Here is a 15,544-nt window from a genome sequence, read left to right as displayed (position 1 = left end):
CTGTCTCACAAAAAAAAAAAAAAAAAATTCTACATCCCTGAAAATACTTAGGATTGTCAGTCTTTTAAATTGGAGCCTTTCTGGGGTGGTAGTAGTGGTTTCTTGTGATTTTTAATTTGTGTTCCCCTGACGAGTCATATAAAGCCCCCGTGAGCTTTATTTCATAATTTTGACCACTTGGATATCTATCTTTTCAAGTTTCTGTTCAAGTCTTTGCCCAATTTTTTATTGGGCTGGTTGTCTTTTTCTTAATAACTTGTAGAAATCTTTTTTTTTTAATGGTAGTTCCAAATTGTTTGTTAGATATATGTATTGCAAGTATCTTCTAGTCTGGTTTGCAAACATTTATTTATGAGCAAATGTAACATTATGTTCTTAACCTAAAGGTTATAAGAAAACTGGGGAAAAAATTCTAAGGTAAATTTTGTCATATTCTTACGCATTAAAGAAGTGAGTCATGTTTCAGATAAATTATTTTTAAAAGTATTTAGTTCATTTCAACTAGCCATTTATGAAGCATCTGTTCACATCTTCTAAGGATTCCAAGATATGTAAGATAGGTTCTCCCATGAGGTGTTACTGTGGAGAAAGAGAGGCAAGTGGGCAACCAAGACTGCTGTAAGATGTGAAAAGCGGTGTATAACCTGCTACAGGAGCAAGGATGAGGGAGAAACTCATTTGGCCTGAGAAGTCAGTATTGGAAGAAGGGAAGTCTTTGAAGATGGAGCAAGAGTTTCCATGGTTGTGCAGGCTTTGCAGGAAAAGGGAACATAAGAAACAAATGCCCAGAGGAATGAAAGGGCCATAAGCCGAGGAGCAGCAGGGGTCTGTGGTGGTCAGAGCATAGGATGGGAGAAAGAAGGAATGACTTGTAATAAAGCAGAAAAAGTTAGCCAAGTGAAGATGGGAGAACCTTGCTAGCATTGTTAGAACTTCAGATTTTTATCCTGTATGCTAGCCAGACACCTCAGGATTTTCACATTATGGAAGTAATAAGATCAGGTCTGAATAGATTAAATATGATTAGAACATGGGTTTTTAATCTTTTCTGGCCTTGAACCCCTTTGGCTATCTGATAAAGCCCATGAATCCCCCAGAATATAATTTATATTAGGTTAAATATTATATATTTAATCTTTATATAAATTAAAATACATAGGAATTAAAAGGAATCCAATAATGTTGAAATACAAAATAGTTCTTAATTGTGATATTTGCTCCATTATTAGCACATTTAAAAAAATCTAGTGGTAGGTCTAATATAATTTCAAAGTGGTAATGCATTAAATGATACCTTGAGACATGTGTCAACTTTAATTATGCTATGAAAATATCTAATTTCTGTTGGTGACAGTCACTGGTACTGCAGCTTGTTGCTTATGTTTATAAGCATAAAGGAAATGCTAAATTTCAGTTAGATGTAAATGAAAATCAAAGCAAACTTTTCCAGAATTCACTAGGTCACAGACCCAGTGAATTCTATGCATATATCCCAAGCTAGGACCCTCTGTAATGAGAAGGGTACCCCAGCTGATAGGATAGACTGGAAGAAGGGGTACGTGAAAGGCAGGGAGGCCAATTAGGAGGCTGTTTCAATGATCCAGATAAGCCTGAATGGAGGCTGTTGTGGTTGGGTAGAGGGCAGTGGCTGGTATTTGGAAACAGAATCCAGGTGTGTATATTGCAGGGTGTGTAGGGGAATGGGTGGGGAAGTGGGAGAGAGGAATGGCTAGAGGAGTTCACTGAGGTTTCTAGCTTGGGTAAGACAGAGGTGGCAGACCAAGCCACACTAGCTCTTACCTGGGTTGCAGGAATAGCCTACCATTAGTTAGTTTCCATGTGTCTCCCCTTGCCCCACTATCATCTAATTTCAACAGAGCAGTCAGAGCGAACGTTTTAAACATAAATAAGACCGCGTAATGTCTCTGCTCAAAGCCCTGCAATGACCAGTCCTTATGATAGTCCCTAAAACCCCATGTAATCTAGGCCTCCATCCCCTCTCCAACCTCATTTTCTACTGTCTCCCGACCCACATTCATTGAGTTCCAGCTGCAACTGCTCTTCACAAGCATATAAGGGAATGCTCCTGCCTTGAGCCTTTGTGCTGACTGTCCCTTGGCCTGGAACAGTCTTCCTCTAGATAGCCACATGCTAACTCCCTTAACTCCTTCATGTCTTTTCTCAAACCTCTTCAAGTCTTTTCTCCCCTAACCTCCTTCCAATGACGCCTACCCTGACAACCTTATCTGGAAATGCCTCTCCCCAAATCCCACTTACTCTGCTCAATTTTTTCCTGCCTCTTATATCTCATACCCTTTATTCATTTATTGTCCCTGTCAGTCCACATGGCAAATATGAGTCCCTGCACACTCATAGGTGCACGAGGACAAGATTCTTTTTGTTCACTCTTCCAAATGTCGACAGCAGTGACTGGTGCAAAGTAGATGCTCAATAGATATTGTAAGAATGAATAGGGAGGATCTTAATCACAAAGGAAGAAAAGGCGGGAGAGAAGTAGAAGCTCTCAGGGAAGAAAGAGAATGTTGTTGATTTAATATTGATTTGGAAGGATCTGTGAGTCATCCTGTAGATGTAGACAGCTGGGTAGCCTGCAGGGCAGGAAACGATGGTTTATGCTAGAAATGTAGATTTGGAAGCTGATTGGCACAAGGGAGACAGATAAAGCGCGGACTTGTTCAGAGAGTACTTTAGCCTGAGCAATTTGGTGGCAAAACTAATGTTTAAAAAGTAGTCAGGGCCAGGCATGGTGGCTCACATCTGTAATCCCAGCACTTTAGGAGACCAAGGTAGGCAGATTGCTTGAGACCAGGAGTTCAAGACCAGCCCGGCCAATGCTGTGAAACCCCAACTCTACTAAAAACACAAAAATTAGCCAGGCATGGTGATGCACGCCTGTAATCCCAGCTTCTTGGGAGGCCGAGGCATGATAATTGCCTGAACCCAGGAGGTGGAGGTTGCAGTGAGCCGGGATCACACCACTACACTCCAGCCTGGGCAACAGGATAAGACCCTGTCTCAAAAAAACAAAACAAAAAAAACAGAAAAAAAAAAAAAAAGAATAATGGGGGAAAGTATGGTGATTGTCCCTGGAAATCAGTAAGACAAAACATATTTTAAATTTAAATTTTAAAAGGTATAATAGATTTTTTTTAGTACTCTGGCAGCAGTGCTGTTGTAAAACAGTGGGATTCTATGTATATCACAAACATTGTATTTTGGCATTGTGTGTATTTTGTATTTTCTAGCTTATCTGATAATAGGGCGCGAGGTCAAATTTTCATGAGTATTTTTTTTTAATTAAAAAAATAGAGGCGGGGTCTTGCTATATTTGGACTCCTGGGCTCAAGCAATTCTCTCACCTCAGCCTCCCAAAGTGGCGGGATTATAGTCGTGAGCCACCACACCCAGCAAATTTTCAGGAATTCTTGAGTCTCAAAGTAGAAATGGTAATTATTTGCTTTAATTCTGAGCAATCATATATTAAAATATACTCAGCAGGCCGGGTGCAGTGGCTCATGCCTGTAATCCCAGCACTTTGGAGGCCAAGGAAAGCGGATCACCTGAGGTCAGGAGTTCGAGACCAGCCTGTTCAACATGGAGAAACCCTGTCTCTACTAAAACTGCAGAATTAGCCAGATGTGGTAGTGCATGCCTGTAATCCCAGCTACTTGGGAGGCTGAGGCAGGAGAAACATTTGAACCCATGAGGAGGAGGTTGCGGTGAGCTGAGATCGTGCCATTGCACTCCAGTCTGGGCAACAAGAGCAAAACTTCATCTCAAAAAAAAAAAAAAAAAAATATATATATATATATATATATATACACACACACACACACGCACACACACACATACTCAGCTGAGGGATTAAGTGGGTCATATAAAAAGATTCACATGAAAAGTTACAAAATTCTATTTTGTATATTTGGAGGATATGTATAAAAATGCAAAGTAGTCATACCATATGGTGCACTTAACCCATTAATTTAGAGAACTTGAACAAAAGAGAAGAGAGAGTGAGGTATGAGAGAGAACAATTTAAGCAGTGCAGACACGCATATCTGCCATTCCACTCAACTATTGTCTTCTACATAAGTATGAGAGGCAAGGCTAGAAGAGGTTTTTCTATTAAGTTGGTATCAGTTTTTATATGTCTCTCTTAGAGTAAGCATTTCACTGTGCCAAGTGTAATTCTAGTATTCCACATAAACTTTTGGAATTAATTTGTTAAACTCCATTAGAAAATATTTTGGAAATCTTGACTGAGATTGCATTGACTTTATGGATTGAGGAAGGACCGACAATATCTGTCTTCCAATTTATTTAGATCTTCTTTTATGTCATTTTTCACAGGTCTTTAATTTTTTTAATTAGATTTATTTCTAAGTGATAGTATGGTTTTGTTTTTGTGAATGGACCCCTATCCCTTAACATTTTCTACCCAGTGTTGATATACTAGAAGCTATTAATTTTTAAAATGTTGATCATATATCCAACCACAGTACTAAATTCTATTAGTTCTGCTAACTTAACTATATTCTCTGAAATCGTTTTTTTGAGATGGAGTCTCGCTCTCTCACCCAGGCTGGAGTGAAGGAGCGTGATCTTGGCTCACTGCAACCTCTGCCTCCTGGGTTCAACTGGTTCTCCTACCTTAGCCTCCCAAGTAGCTGAGATTACAGGTACGCACCACCATGCCTAGCTAATTTTTGTACTTTTAGTAGAGACAGGGTTTCTCCATGTTGGCCAGGCTGGTCTCAAACTCCTGACCTCAAGTGATCCACCTGCCTTGGCCTCCCAAAATGCTGAGATTACAGGCATGAGCCACCGCACCTGGCCCGAAATAGTTTTGTTTCAATCTTTCCGTTTGTATGTCTCTTTTCCTGTTTTAGCATTATTGACTAAAACTTAAAGTGGCAAAAGATGTTCTTGACTTTCAAGGAATGCTTGCTTTGAAGCTTTCACTGTTAGGTGTGATGCTTACTATAAGGTTTGGTAAATGCTCTATAAGAGAGTTTTGTGCCAGGCGTGGTGGCTCATGTTTGTAATCCCAAGGTTTTGGGAGGCCAAGGCATAAGGATCACTTCAGGCCAGGAGTTTGAGGCCAGCCTGGTCAACAGAGTAAGACTCCATCTCAAAAAAATAAGGCCCTGTGCTATAGCTGACGCCTGTAGTCCCACCTACTCAGGAGGCAGAGACAGGAGGATTGCTTGAGTCCAGGGGTTCCAGACTGCAGTGAGCCTGATTAAGCCACTGCACTCCAGCCTAGTCAACAGAGTGAGACCCCATCTCTAAGAAGAAAAAGAGGTAGTTTTCAGGCTGGGTGCAGTGGCTCATGCCTGTAATCCCAGCACTTTGGGAGGCCAAAGCAGGCCGATGGCTTGAGCTCAGGAGTTTGAGATCAGCCTGGGCAATATGGTGAAACCCTGTCTCTACAAAAAATACAATTAGCTGGGTGTGGTTGTGCATACCTAAAATCTCAGTTACTCAGGAGGCTGAGGTGTGAGGGTTGCCTGAGCCTGAGAAGCAGAGGTTGCAGTAAGCAGGGATCACGCCACTGCACTCCAGCCTGGGTGATGGAGCAAAACCCTGTGTCAAAAGTTTTCCTCTTTTCTTAGCTCTCAAATACATTTTAATAGGAATGAATATTGAATTTTGTCAAGTGTAGATTTTGGCATAAAACAATCATTTGCTTTCTATTTTCTTTATTCAGATAGTATGGCAATTTGTGTTAATACATTTTATAATGTTGAAGCAGTCCTATATTCCTAGGATAAAGTCTTGGTCATGATGTAATATTCCTTTAACACACTTCTGGATTCTGTGCTAATATTTGGAATTTTTGTTTCTCTGTTTATAGCTGAGATTTATTTCTTATGTTTTTGGGGAGATGGAGGACTACTTTTCATTTTGGTTTATTAGGATTATGTTGATCTAAAATGAAATGGGAAACTTTGTATCCTTTTCCTTTGCTCTGGTCAGCTTATTTAAGAAAAAAAAAAGGCATGATCTGTTCTTTGATGGTTTAGTAGAACTTTCTCAAACTCTTCTGGGCCTGGTATCTCTTTTTGGAGTGGATCTTTGACTCGCTTTTCAATTTCTTTTTATTTTTCTTATTTATTTATTTATTTATTTTTGACACAGGTCTTGCTCTGTCTCCCAGGCTGGAATACAGTGGTGTGATTAAGTCTCACTGCAGCCTTGACCCCCCGGGCTCAAGTGATCCTCCCACCTCAGCCTCCTGAGTAGCTGGGACTACAGGTATGCACCACCATGCCTGGCTAATTTTTTAACTTTTTGTAGAGACGGAGTCTCACTATGTTGTCCAGGCTGGTCTTGAAACCCTGGGCTCAAGCTACTCTCCCACCTCAGCCTCCCAAATCTTTTCAGTTTCTTAGATGATGATCGATCTATTTGGGTTCTCTACCTATTCTTGGTTCTGTTTAATAGTTTATCGTTTCCTTAAGGCCATCTATTCATTCTAGTTTTCAAATTTGAATGTATAAAATTACATATAAACCTGATAATTAAAAGTTACCTGCTGTAGCCACAGTTATATTATCTTTCTAATTTCTAATGTTGTTTGTGTTCCCAGAGAGTTGCAGATATTTAAACTGCAGCCTATTTAGTTGAAGACAAGAAGAGAATTTCCACAGCAGTACTATAGCAACCAATGAGACTAAGTCTTGTAAAGCAATTAGAAGTTCAGGTGTTTAGGGATTTGAGTATCTTGGAAAGAAAGCCTGTAAAAGTTTGAATGATAAAATATATGAGCATTTTTAGTCTCTTAATGCTCCACTAAAATAATAACTAAAGAGTCCTAGATGGATAAGCAGAGATTGACTAGGAAAAAAAAAAATCCCTAGAAACTCTGAAGCACTTAACAGGGTTCCCTCAACTCTCCACTCCCCCTGGGCCATCTTATCTCTACTGGGAAAGACATTCATTCTTAATTTTAGTTGGCCTAAGAAATATAACATTAAAATCCTTTGCCTGACTATTGAGTTACCAGCAGGATCATCACAGAATGCATCAATGTCAATTCCTTGACATTTCAATTTCACCAAGCATCAGATTCTATCTTCTCCATTTTTCTTCATCTAGTTTAATGAATCACCTGTATCTTTATTTTCAGTCTGTTATCTTGAGCAATCCATGCCATTAATTTTCCGTTTATCTTTTACTCAGGATGAGGAAAAATGGCCAGCCTTTTTATTTCCAGGATTCACTTCATTTACAGGTGGCACATTACCACTGTTGCAAAATGCTAGCATATAAATGTCATCATTTTATTCTCTTCTTCTGTTGGATTCTGCAAGTGTCATCTTGTTACAGTACTATACTTCTGGCTCTACTTAGGGGCCATGTTCTACTTAACAGTTTATGGTTTTGTTAACCTTCTTTCTGTTGTTCACTTTGTTTCAGATGTACTAAATTTTAGAAAGCTCTGAACTAAGCTGTACTTTGATATAAATATCCTTAGATTAAAATGTTAACACATGGGTTTTAATGTTACATCCTTATTCATGTAATATATTCGGAAACCATGAATATTTAAAACGAAAGCAAACAAATGTAGATCACATGCTTCTGACATATATTCAGGTTTCTCCGTATGTATTAAGACCCAAGGAGTCTAAATACTCCAGGCTAGACCATAGCACAATCTAGGCAGGAGTCATGTCAATCTTGTTCACTACTAAATTCCTAATGCTAGTACATGTCTGGCACATAGTAGGTTATCAGTACATATTATTGATTGAATAAGTAACTGACATATGTATAGGGAATCGAATTCAATAACACATTAACTTCTTCACTCATGATTTGAAAGTGATGTAAAATTGTATTAGATATTTTCAAGTTTCAAATATCAGAGATGTTCAGGTTGCCTTTGTTACAAATTTGTTTATTGGAAAGATTCATTCATGGAGCCTTAAAAAGAACACAAAAAAATCTTAACAGGTATACAGTCAAGTTTCACAGAAAAATGGACCATCATCGCCATCATTTAGGACTGGCAGTACCTCCAGCAGCCTAACTATAGCTTTTGGCTTAGGAGCACTTGGTATTCTTTCAGAACTGTCTGTTGTTCCTTTCTCCATTGCCCGTTGTTAGGGAGGCTTCTGTGTCTGCTCCAGCTGCTACTAACTCTGCATGTCTGATGCACATCACTACCCTCCCATCAGCACCATCACAAAGAATATGATTGGCCAATCACTAAACATTAGAATGTACTTCTGTTGGGCTCAATTCTCTAGCACTGAGCAACTTTGTAGGCCGCTTGCCAGCCTATAGAGGGTTGCCTTCAGGTCAGGTATTGATTGCTGGTTCAGCCACTTGTGACCAGGGGAGTTAGGGTCACATGGCCAAAAGGGAGCCACAAATGAGGCAGGTACACTGAGGCACCTTTCATGGCCTAGTGCTACCTTACTATTAAAAGCAATAACCAGGGACTGTCTTGTGTCGATAGCTAATCATCCAAATAGCTATACTGATTTTATTTCATATTCATGTTTCCATGTCTTCATAACATCTTTGCTATGTGGATTTCATTGGCTAGACAAGACATCAATACCCAGTCATGTTTCCAAGAATCATGGTACATCCTGATGAAGAGACAGAAATGAGCCATAATTTACTGAGAGGAAAATGTCATGTATATAGCACACTGCAAAGAAATTCAATACATGTATATTTATGAATAAGAGCTAGGAACATTTTTTAGTTTTTCATATGTGACTGCCTATAAATCAAACATTTCTGAAGTATATTACTCTCAGAAAAACAGTTTCTGCAAAATCTCTGCATGTTGGATTTTGCTGGCACACACCGAGATCATGGATAATGTTTTTTGGGGGGAATATAGTACAAACGATGTTGAATTCCAAAAATATGTGCCTGGGATAAAGCTACTAACTATTCTCAGAATTATACCATACTGACCTGGTATGAAGTAAGGATTTGATTCAAAGCAATGGCACTGTGAATTTCCCAACTGTGGGTTATTTTCTGAATACACAGTGAGTTCAGTTGGGCCCAGGCTACCTTCCTCCATCTGTAAAAAGAGTTTCAAAATTATTCCTTCTCTTTTGGGTGACAAGATTGCCAGATCAAAAAGATATTTCTCAGTCCTTGTCTTATTCGACTTTTCCACAACAGCCAACATAGCTAAACACCCTTTCCTTCCTGATAGCCCATGACACCAATATCTTCATCTACTCCCATGGAGCAGCCACCATTTACAGGCTGATGGCTTCTGAGTACTATACCTTCAGATAAAACCTCATCCTGAAGTCCCAGAGCAGAATCTTTTTCTGTCTTCAGAATGTCTGTCTAGATGCTATGGTTTTTCAAATATAATACGTCTGAAACTAAGTACTTTTTCTCCTTTTCTCCCCCACCCCCATCCCTCAGTGGCCAATCTGATCTTTCTCTCGTATTTCCTATCTTAAAGTACACGGTGACCTGCCAACTATTCTGAGGAGGATGGATGATTGACCTCTTTCCCTACAGCCAGTCACCACCAGAGTTGTATCACTTCTACCTCCTAAAACTCTCTCCAGTCCATCTTCTCTGCTCCATCCTGATGCCATTGCTTTAGTTCACATTTGCATGATCTTGAGGTTGGATCATTGGAATAGCTTCTTTGCTACCACGTCCCCCACCATTCTCTTCCCATCTCTATCTTCTGTTGTTGAAGCAATCTTTCTGAAACAATCTATTTATTATAACCTTTTGTCATTTTCTGTCATCTACAAGAAATTCCAAATTCACTACTATAGCTACTTTGGTTTGCCATTGCTAGAACAATGATGCATAACAAACCATTCCAGAAATTAGCAGCTTTAAACAATAACTTAATCTTATGAATCTACGGGTCAGCTGTGATGGTTCTGCTAATCAAAATTGGGTTGATGTGTGAATCAGCTCCAGTCCCTTCCACATGTCTCTCATTCTCCTGGGAACAGCAGGTTAGCCTAGGCATCTGCTTTCCATGGTAATGGCAGAGAAAACAACAGAGGAAATAGGCAAGATTTCTTAAGATTTAGCTCAGAGCTAGCATACTGTCCCTTCAGCCTCATTCTCTTCATTAGGGCAATTCATGTAGCAAAACAAAAAGCTGGGACATATACACTGACCTATTAATGGGAGGGACTGCAGTTACCTGCCAAAGGCATGGATGTGGGGAGGAATAAAGACTGGGGCTAATGGCAAAAAAAACCAAAAAAACAAAAAAACAAAAAAAACACCTCTCTCTAATGCTGTACCTATTGCTTATGTTTAACCTCCTTGACAAAATGGCATCTTGATATGTTCTAACATGCCTCAGTGACATGCTGTTTCATCTGTGAAGAATAGCTTCCACCATCCTACCCCACTTTGCCTGTCTAACCTCACTCTTTATTCTCTAAAATATAGCTAATATGTTCTTTTCTTTCCTTAGCAGCCCCCTCTCCTAGAGAGAATTAACTTTTCCTTCTTTGTGCCACGTGTTTTCCTTATGCACGAATATTTTTGCTGTTATCAAACCAAATTGCAATTTATTTATTTATTTATTTATTTTTTTTTTGAGACGGAGTCTCGCTCTGTCGCCCAGGCTGGAGTGCAGTGGCTGGATCTCGGTTCGCTGCATGCTCCGCCTCCCGGGCTCACGCCATTTTCCTGCCTCAGCCTCCGGAGTAGGTGGGACTACACGCGCCCGCCAGCACGACCGGAGAATTTTTTGTATTTTTAGTGGAGATGGGGTTTCACCATGTTAGCCAGGATGGTCTCGATCTCCTGACCTCGTGATCCACCCACCTCAGCCTCCCAAAGTGCTGGGATTACAGGCGTGAGCCACCGCGCCTGGCCGCAATTATTTATTAACACGACTGTCTCCCTTCTAGATTGATAGAGCTTTTTGGGGTAAACATTTGCTTTTCTAGTCTCTGTATCTCTAGGGCCCAGCAAAGTATTTGGCATACAAAGTTCAATGAATGCAGAATTGAATTAAACTTATATTATACAGAAATGACATTTTAGAAATAAAGACCAATTATTTTGAGTTGCAGGTAAAGAATTTGCCTGTGCAAGTTGAAATAAGAAGGCTAATGTTCTCTTTTCTCTGAAGCATGGCAGCATGAAATTATTCAGAGCCAGGCACAGTAGAGCATGCCTTTAACCATGGCTACTAGGGAGGCTGAGGTAGGAGGACCGCTTGAGCTCCCAGGAGTTAGAGACCAGTCTGGGAAACATTGCAAGACCCCATCTGAAAATGCAAAAGGAAAACTGAGATATATACAGTCAGCAAATAAAGGAATAGCTCCTAGAATTCTCTATGCCTAATTGAGCTGTGGGGTTCTGATAGAAGCAGCAGAAACTGGATTTATCAAAAAGGTACTACAAGTTGTTTTATCATGCTCTATCTACTACATGTGAAGAATTTAGTCTCAATTATGAGTTTTCCCATTTGTGAAAAGGGGTTAGGGAATTTCTGTAGTTTTTATGCATTCTTACAAACCTTTTTCTTTCTTAAATTGAGACAGTAACCTTAGAAAAGATTTCTCTTACAAATCTTTTTGAAGGGTAGAACTCTGTTCAAAAATGCTTTTCTGAAATACCCGATCAGTTTATATTGCACATTTTGAAATGGAGATCACTGCTGCTGTTTATATCTAATTTTCAAGTCCAATGTATGAAATCTTTTTAACCATGAAAAGTATTATTGTGGAATTCTCATTAGGATGCAAGGAACTGATATATTCTGATGAAAAGATGTAAAGGATCAGTAACTTTATTTATAATAAACAGTATCTCTACCAGCTCATGAAGAGTGAAGCTGCTTAGAGTGAAGTCTACCCATCACTGCTTCTAAAAATAGCTCACACTGTTTGGGTAGGTAGTTCTGTGTGTTACCCTCTAATAAGTATGAAGAGAAAATTAATTTCTATGAAAATTCTACTGAACCTAAAGTGGGTGCTGTGGCTCACTTGTGTAATCCCAGGGGGAGGCTGAGGTGGGAAGATCACTTGAGTGAGTCCAGGAGTTTGAGACCAGCCTGGACAACATAGCAAGAACTCCTCTGCCCTACCCTGGCAAATAAGTTAAAAAATTAGCAGGGCATGGTGGTGATGGTGATGGGCGGCTGTAGGCCTACCTACTCCAGAGGCTGAGGCAGAAGGATAATTTGCCCACAGGAGTCCAAGGTTACAATGAGCTAAGATACTCCACTGCACTCCAGCCTGGGTGACAGAGTGAGACCCTGTCTCTAAAAAACAAATGCCTGTAATCCCAGCACTTTGCGAGGCCGAGGCCAGGCAGATCACTTGAGCCCAGCAGTTCAAGACCAGCCTGGGCAACATGGCAAAACTCCTTCTCAACAAAATACATAAAAATTAGCTGGGTGTGGTGGCATGTACTTTCAGTCCCAGCTACTCAGGAGGCTGAAGCAGGAGGATCATTTAAGCCTGGAAGGCAGAGGTTGCAGCAAGCCAAGATCACATCACTGCACTCCAGCCTAGGCAACAGAGCAAGACCCTGTTTTAGAAAAACAAAACAAAACAAAAAAACAAAAAAAACTCTACTGAATCTAGCCTGTTTTCAGAAGGGTTGTTCACCATTGTTCCTACTATATCTAGGCTGTGCCCTTACCATTTTGTGATGCATTCAAGTCTCATTAGGGTGCACTGAACCCTTGATAAGATGAGGACAATTAAATGCCACATGACACATTTTAAAACAAAAAAAGAAAAGATTAGGGCAAGCAGCAAGTTTCCTAAGCACAGAATTTGCACCGCTAAAAGGCATCACTTGGTTGAGGAACATGACTGATTTTCAAATGTCTTCTGAAGTGCTGGGTAAGCCACTGAATCCTACAGCAAATAGAAATATTATGTAAGCTACATATATAACTTTAAATTTTCTATTAGCCACATTTTGAAAAATTAAAAATAAACCCAGCATATCTAAAGTACTACCATTTCAACATGTGATCAATATTTTTAAAGTATCAATAGAGATATTGTACATTTTTTCCCACTGTCTTTGAAATCTGCTGTATATTTTATACTTACATTTCAATTTGTAGGTTCAATTCTCATTAGAAATACCTGACGTGGAGCTAGGCATGGTGGCTCATGCCTGTAATCCCAACACTTTGGGGGGCCAAGGCAGGAGGGTTGCTTGAGTTAGGATCACACCACTGTACTCCAGCCTGAGAAACAGAGCAAGACTCTGTCTCTTTAAAGAACTTTAAAAATTTGAAAAAAAAAAAAAAAAGAAAGAAAGAAAACCTGATCTGTATTTAGATTTCCTAAAATCGGCAGTTAAAAAATTAGATTCACTTCTTGGCCTTTTGGCTAAGATCAAGTGTAAAAAAAATTAGATTCATATACTCAGTTGTTCCAAACATACTTAGTTTTAAAAATGAGTTCAATTATCAAAAATTTATTTGTTTGTTTGTTTTTAGTAACAGGATCTTGCAGTGTTGCCTAGGTTGGAGTACAGTGGCACAATCATAGCTCACTGCATTCTTAAACTCCTGGGCTCAAGTGATCCTCCTGCTTCAGCCTCCTAAGTAACTAGGACTACAGGTTCATGCCATCGTGCCTGGCTAACTTTTTAACTTTTTTATAGAGACAGTGGTCTCCCTATGTTGCCCGGGATGGTCTCGAATTCCTGACCTCAAGCAAGCCTCCCACCTGGGCCTCCTAAAGTGCCAGAATTACAGCCATGAGCTACCATGCCCAGCTGAAAATTTATATTTAAATTGATTAAAATTAACAATTCAGTTTCTCAGTTTCACTAGTCACATTTCAAGCACTCAATAACCACAGATGACTATAGCTACTGTATTGGCCAGAGCAGTTCTAGAGAATAGTGACAGCCTTGGATCTTCAATAATCACTTGAATCTTTGTGCCTAGGATAGTGCTATTCAATAAGGAAAGACAAAAGAATTGGAAGTCATTCCATCTGCTCTTAAAAGATAAAAGGAATATGTGGTTTTAAGATCATAAATATGTGTTCAGAAAAAAGACAGAGATGGTGTGTATGAGTGTATGGGTTCTAAAAGACATTTTGAGGTGAAACTTTGGGCCTTCAAAGTCCAGAAGGGTTTCCATAGTAGTTGGGGAGGGATCTCATGTAGGGCAGAAGCCCAGTGTCAGGAAGGTACAGGGTTTGGGTGGAAAATGAAACTAAGAGACCAGTAACAGATAGTGGGTAAGAACGTATGCTCTCAAGTCATGCTCACTAGGTGTGAATCCTGACTCTGCTACTGCCTAACTGCTTAAACTTGGGAAAATTATTTAACTTCCCCTTTTCTGTTTATTTGGTAGGGATAATACTATTTTATAGGGATGTTGTATTAAATGGACTAATAAATATATAAATCATTCAGAATAGTGCTTATGACTTAAGTGCTGAAGAAATTTCAGCTGCTATTATCTGAGCATGACCATTTGCTCTTTGGGGTGTGCATATAACAAACCAACCAGAGCTATTTGATTTAGAACTTATATCTTAAAGCACTAAGCCTAAGTGTATATCAATCAATTTAAATTCTAAATGCAGAACCACTTCTCAACATTTCTGAGCCATAGTTTCCCCACTTGAAAATTTTGAAATTATTTAACTTATTTCAGAATATTGTAGTGGAAATTAAATGAGTCCATTCAGGAAGCGGCTGCCTTCTACTTATTAAATATAGCTTTGGGAAAGTTACTTGTTTCTCTGAGCCTCAATTTCCTAATCTGAGAAATAGTTATCACCCTCTTTGGATCAAATATATAATATATGTAAAATGCTGAGCACAGTTACTGTCACAAAAAACGGCCATTATTATTCTTTAAAAAGACATTAAGTCTTGGTGGGTTGGAGACCTCCAGCAGCTCAGCAAAATTGTCAGGTTAATTAAAGGTTTATCCACCTTGAAGTTTAGAGGCCCTTGTATTTCTAAGCCCTAAGACACTTACGCAGGCTGGGACCAGAAAGAATACGTTTTTACTTCCTTATACCTGTGGTTTTAGAGGGTAGACAAACAGGAACCTCAAAAAAGAATAAACCAGACAACCAACTTATGTGAAGGTAGAAGGTTGTTTACAGAAGCCAATGCCTTAGCAATGACTCCATGATCTTTCTCTGTTAGAAATTAACTGTACTGAATTTAAGTGGATAATCAGAAACAATTTAGATATGGAAAAGATAGCTTGCATTTCATCTTGTTTCAACAAGTACTAAAAGTACATTTTTCTTTTTAACTTTGCAAGAACAGATTTATTTATACATTTTAATTCTACTCATCTTTATTTCTACAATATTTCATGGCAAATAAGATGTACTGATTACCATCTTTAAAATAATGTATCTTCATTTGACTCTCAACCACTTATTCATGATTATCCTCTAGCTATGGGTCATAGAGTTGTTCTTTTAAGATACTAGAGATATCTTAACATTTTTCACTCATTTACTGTTAACTTTTACAGAATTAAAGATCTTCATGTTTGAGTAACCATTCAGAACCTCCATTCTCTTTCTTAGTC

The sequence above is a fragment of the Pan paniscus genome, chromosome 16 (assembly GCF_029289425.2).
Source record: "Pan paniscus chromosome 16, NHGRI_mPanPan1-v2.0_pri, whole genome shotgun sequence".
Taxonomy (NCBI): Eukaryota; Metazoa; Chordata; class Mammalia; order Primates; family Hominidae; genus Pan; species Pan paniscus.
This window is presented reverse-complemented; position numbering follows the sequence as displayed.